This window comes from Glycine max, chromosome 3, assembly GCF_000004515.6.
Source record: "Glycine max cultivar Williams 82 chromosome 3, Glycine_max_v4.0, whole genome shotgun sequence".
NCBI classification, from domain to species: domain Eukaryota; kingdom Viridiplantae; phylum Streptophyta; class Magnoliopsida; order Fabales; family Fabaceae; genus Glycine; species Glycine max.
In genome coordinates, this window is record NC_016090.4 from 28,117,965 (window position 1) to 28,124,114 (window position 6,150).

Here is a 6,150-nt window from a genome sequence, read left to right on the forward strand (position 1 = left end):
ATGCATGAGAACTATAAACTATTAAATAAGGTTTTCATTGCACTTTAGAGGAACCAAATTCAGAATATAGACTTACTCACTTTATTACTTGAGACTGATTCATATATTTTTGGTAATCACAGAGCAGCCAAGGGGTTGGAGAACTAACGAGTGTTTGAAAATATAGTTTGTACATATAATTTGATAAACATGATTTTTTTCATTGTACTATGAAGATATTGGACTATGTTCAACTTCTGATATGCAAAACTCACTAGCCACAGGTCCATTTAATCTCCCATCATATTTATTCATCACTAATTTAAATGTGGTTATTAACATGTTCCATTTTCTTAATTAGCTGTACTTTTTGTTGTTCCATGTGTGTATTTTTCGTTGAAGGACTAGTACAAGCCTACAAGGCAAGGCCAAAGCTTAAAACTCCTTCATTGAAGTTGTAACCAAGTTTACTCACTAACTTGTACTGTAACAACATTATTAGGTTCTGGTACCTTGGTGAATTAAACAATTTCACATAGTAGCAGTTCATATCAGAATTCTAATAAAACTTCTGCAAGAGTACATAAAACTAAAACAATACAAAACTTTTTTCTCAAAATGCTGAAATAATTTAGCGGTATTATTTCATTCTTGAACTCCACTAAACCTTGACAAAACCATCTTAATTCTTGAAAGTCTCACAACTATATATTCTCCTCTTGGAACATGGAAGTCTTCTCTTTTAAATGGAACAAATAACTGTTATTAGATAGCTTTCCCAAATTACCATTTACCAATAGTTTTAAAGTTCTACATGCAAGCACAATTACAATACATCAAATTAAGATTTGTAATTACAGGGAACTTACACTTTTAGCTGAATAATACACGGTATATATGCTGTTATAAGCTCAGCAGTACCAGATATGAAAAGAAAAAAGGAGCTTTTCTATATTATCAATATATTATCTTTGCCATACAAAAAACATGAAAAGAAAAATTAAAGGAGGATGCTGTTATATTATCTTCACTTACACTTGGTTTGGTAGAGGAGAAATACTGAAAAAATAGGGAGAAGGAAGTAGAAATAAACTAAACAAACTAGCATCTTAGATGCTAACATGCATTATTAAGAGGTATGCATTTTTATTTACAATTAGTAAGATTACAAGATGATTTAATTGAAATCGTATCTTTATTTTCCCATTAATTTTCTGATTTAATTATCCGCTACTTAGGCACCAAGACTTATATTCTTAAGCCTTACAAATCAGCTAAGTAATCTCCCAAGCAATCCTTGCTTGAGCAATCATAACCATTGTTTTAGTATTCCAACAATAATCGAATAGAAACTTCTTAGCATTTGAAATCAGAACAGTGAAACACAGCTCATAATCTTGGAGTGTAACACTCTATTTTTCTCATAAAATTAATTTAAAAAGTTTTTTATTTAAAAATAAATAGAATTTGAGAAAAATGATGAGATTTTTATAATTAAATAAATAATGAAAAATATATTTATTAATTAAAATAATGGTTTAAAAGAAAATAAAAAAGATATTTTATTTATTCATTTGATAAGAAATAAAATAGACTTCTTTTTTATAAAACAAATAAACAAATAAATAGAGTAAATAAAAGACTGAGTATATCCTAGTTATAAATAGAAACATATTAGGTCAGACTCACTACGCTTTCTTTTCTTCTCAAATTCATTTTCCCTTCTCCTCCTCCCAAAACTTTCTCTTTTTCCCACATACACTCAAATATGTCTTCGTAAAACAATGATCTCAAACTCATTAACCGTTGAATCGTCATTTATATGATATGTATATCTACATGTTTTCTTGTTTCTCTTTATTAGTTAGGAATGTGATAACTCACTCCTCGTGTATTGTTTGTGTTTGAATCATGTGATGATCTCGAACTTTGTGTTCGGGAAGCAAATGATTAGATGAATTGCTTTAAGGAACCTTGTGCTGAAGAACATCGAACACAATGCTCTGATAGATTGTGACATTGGGGCATGAGTTTTGTTTAATTACATGATGTTTTGAACCAAAAATGTTTATGATAAGTTTTATTTGGTAATAGTGGAGTAAATTTGAGTCTTTTACCCTTTTGAAATACTTTTATTTAAATATCTTTTTAAAACTTTTAATTAATTCTGATTTCTTATTCTTTTATTTTATATATATATATATATATTCATGCCCGTCTATTTTCCTTTGCTCAAGTGGGGGCCATTTTAATAAAGGCAAAGGTAAATACTAGCTTGGTGGAAGGTTTAATGTTGACTAGCTCTTGGAGTGATGACAGGTTTGAATAGACTCATAACTTCCATCAATCCAACTTTTTTTTTGGCTTTATATTTCTTCTTAAAAAGAGAAGTTGAGAAAAACTTTTTAAAAATTAAGAAACTTGATTTTTATAAAATAAAATAAGAAAAAAGTACATTTTAAAAGAGAAGCTAATTAACCTTTACAAATAAGTTTCGTGCCTTAATTTCCTTCTCCCTCGATCTCTTCCCAAACTAATTGCATGTGGAACAAAAATAGAGTTTTTAATTTTGAAACAAGTTTTAAGCTAAATTTCCTTCTTTCTTTCCAGGATGCATAGACATGTTTACTTTGAAAAAGCGTGTTCAATCCGCTGGCAAATGACAAATCATAATCATGGAAGTTTGTTATCTTTGATTGATTTATTTGGTCTAGGGTGTGAGTGTATGACTAGTATGTAACTAAAATAATGTTGTTGACAAAGTAGAGTAAGCTCCAGTAGAATTCAATAGAAACATAATGAAAGCAATAAATAATAGCTAGCCATATTTGTTCATTCGTGTTGGATACGTACCAAATTTGGATCCAGCTGGAATTGACTAACATGATATAATACCGTAAAAAGAAAGAAAGAAAAGACTTAATTTTTATTAAATAAATACTCATTATAATTGTTAGCAATAACTAATATTTTAATAAGGCTTGTTTATATCATTGGTCTTTTTAACTAAGGTGTCAACTTTGAACTTATGGATGAAAAAAATGTGATTGGAAGGAGAAATCTCACTATAAATAATCAATTAGGTTTTCTAATAGAAATTAGTTATCAACAAAATTGGTGGATACTTTACATTATTATCGTGGGTTAAAAAAACAAGGCTTGTTTATAAAACATTGCATGAATTACATAAACAGAATCTCAATAAACACATGAATCTACCTAGTCATGGTTTCTCCTCAGCTTGCCACATGGCCTTGCTCAATGGTTTTGCTACAAATCTTTGTTGTGGCTCAAACCAGAAGTAACAAAATCATTGGTCACTCTCTTCTTAAAAAAACTAGCAAAGCCTCATGGATGGTTTCACCTCATGGTCAATCAAGAAGAAACATAGTTGTTGGTGATTCTCTTCTAGCCGAAACAACTAGCAACAATAACAACCTCTCATCATGGGTGGTTTCACCTCTTGGTGACTTTGCCTTTGGATTTGTCCTACTTGAGGACACTAATAATTTCTTGGTTTTCATTTGGTATGCTAAGATTCCTGAGAAAATTGTTGTTTGGTATACCAATGGAGAGACTCCTGCTTCAAAGGGGTCAAAGGTTGAACTCACTGCTGATGATGAATCAGTGCTCACTGTCCCAAATGGTGAGCTATTGTGGAAAAATGATAACCATAATGGTAAAGTTTCACTTGGTTTCTAAAAGGACAATGGCAACTTTGTGCTTGTGGATGAAAACCATCAAGGTGTGTTGTGGGAGACTTTAAAGGATCCAAGGGACACCTTGTTGCCCTCACAACCTCTTGAAAAGGGTGAGAAGCTTTTATCGAGATTTCTAGAGTCAAATTTCTCAAAGGGGAGGTTTGAGTTGCTTCTTCAAATGGATGGTATTCTTTCGATTCATGCTTTGAACTCACCCTCTGAGTATGCCAATGAAAACTACTGTGAAACTAGGACTGAAGAGTCCAACACATCGAGTCCTGGAACTCGGTTGGTGTTTGAACCATTAGGGTACGTGTATATTTTGAGGAAGAACAATGAGAGATACAACTTGTCAACATGGAGTGGAGCCTCTACTAATGAATCTTCCTTTAGAGAAACTCTTAATTTTGATGGGATATTCACACTTTATCAACATGCAAAGAGTTCCTCTGAGAGTGACGCTTGGAGTCCTATTTGGTGTTTGTGGGTTTAATAGTTTTTGCACGTTGGGAGGTGATCAAAGGTCAAGTTGTCAATGCCCAAAATGGTACTCTTTGCTTGACCCTAATCACCCCTATGGTAGCAGCAAGCTTGATTTCATACAAGGATGTGCAGAAGATGAGCTGATTGGAAGGAAAGAAGATGTGGCTGAATATGATTTTGAAGTGTTGATAAATACAGATTGGCCTCTTTCAGATTATGTGCTTCTTAAGCCTTTTACTGAGGAACAATGTAAGCAGTCATGTTTAGAAGATTGGATGTGTGCAGTTACCATTTTCAGATCAGGTAATAGTTGCTTTAAGAAGAAGTTACCTCTTTCCAATGGTTGAGTTGATGTTGTTGGACTTAATTGTGCCAAGACCTTCATGAAAGTGAGGAAAGATAATTCCTCTTTGGTTGTTCCGCAAGCCAAAGTGAATGAGAATAGTAAGAGCACTTTAAGTGTGTAACATCCCATTTTTTTCATAAATAAATTTAAAAAGCTTTTTAGTAAAAATAAATAAATAAATAAATATAGAAAAAATAATAGGCGGAGTACCCTAGGTATAAATAGCTATGTTAAGTCAGGTGTCTCCTCTTGGCCTCATTTTCGTTTTTCCCTTTCTCCTCTCAAAACTCTTTCTTTTTCCCGCAGTCCACCAAACCTATCTCAGAAAAATGACGATCTCCAACTTATTCACCGTTGGATCATCGTGAAATTTGAGCACCACATTCACAACCCAATTCCGAGCATTCTCACCGTTGGGAATTTAGATATCATGTCTGACCTAAGAGAAATACCCCTCGTATTGTAGCCTTTTCCTTTCCCACAGAAACCCAGAGATGTCTCGGTAAAACTATGATCCCGGTTATTGTCATGAAAGTTTGATATGTTGTGCGAAATTCAATTGCGCAGACCTTCATCGTTGGGATTTGCGAAATAATATTCGTGGAGGGAGAAAAAGGAATCGCACAAAGACAGTACAAATGGAGGCTTCAATCTCTTCTCATTCTCTCTAACATTTGGGAACCCTATCAGAGCAACCAGAGGAAGAAATTGAGGAATCCTAGGAACTTGCTAGAGATGCTGCTATCGCTTTTGGAAGACACGTGAGTCTGCTTAGAGGTAAGGGATGAGTTATTCACAATTGGAGATTAGTGAGAATATGTGTAGAGATCCTTAGAGTATCAATTGGAATGGGTTTTGGGGTGTTTCCGTCTTTTTTTTTATTCTATCCTTATAGTTATAATTGTGAATTATATATGTTTGACAAACCAATTTTTGTGAAATTGATATGCTATTGTGTTGAGCGTGACCCTTATAAATCGAGCATTTTTCTAATTAACATGAATTGATGAAATAAAGTGAGGAGAAATTTAGAGTGAGATATTGATTTTGTATTTTCTCTTTTTCTTGCTTTTTAGGTTTTTTATATATAATTTAAAAATTAATATCATAATTGAAATTGACCAAAGTGTTCATATAATTATTTAAAATTTATGCATTGAAAGCTTACTTTAAAATTTGTGATTCAATATGATGTATGATAGTTTATATATATAGAAGTAGTTATTTATATTAATAATTTATGTAAATAATATTGTAGAGTGTTATAGTATGATTCCAAAAATTATTAAGTGTTGGAGTTTAAGAATATTATGGTTAAATTTGATGAACATGTGTATGTTGTACCTTATGAATATCATTAGGAATGTTATGAGATGTTAAAGTGTGGGCATGATATTCAAATGTGGATAACTGGATGTGTTTAACACTTGATGTTACATTAATTATATTGAGCTATGAATTATACAATAACCCGACCAGTGTTTATGTGCAATGTTAAAGAGAAAGTGTAGGTTCCTAGTTAGGAACCAGTGTTAAATTGTAACGCAATGTGTTAAACATGTTTGAAACATGAGTGTGAGGTTATGGTATTGTGTAATTCATGAGCAGTGTTTATAAATGAAATATGTGATGAATTGTGGA

General features: G+C 32.2%; 1 pseudogene; it reads left to right on the top strand.

Annotated features, from left to right (window-relative positions):
* The first annotated feature begins 3,204 nt into the window (after positions 1-3,204).
* LOC106798214 (G-type lectin S-receptor-like serine/threonine-protein kinase RLK1) lies at positions 3,205-4,630 on the top strand (annotated as a pseudogene).
* Positions 4,631-6,150: the final 1,520 nt, after the last annotated feature.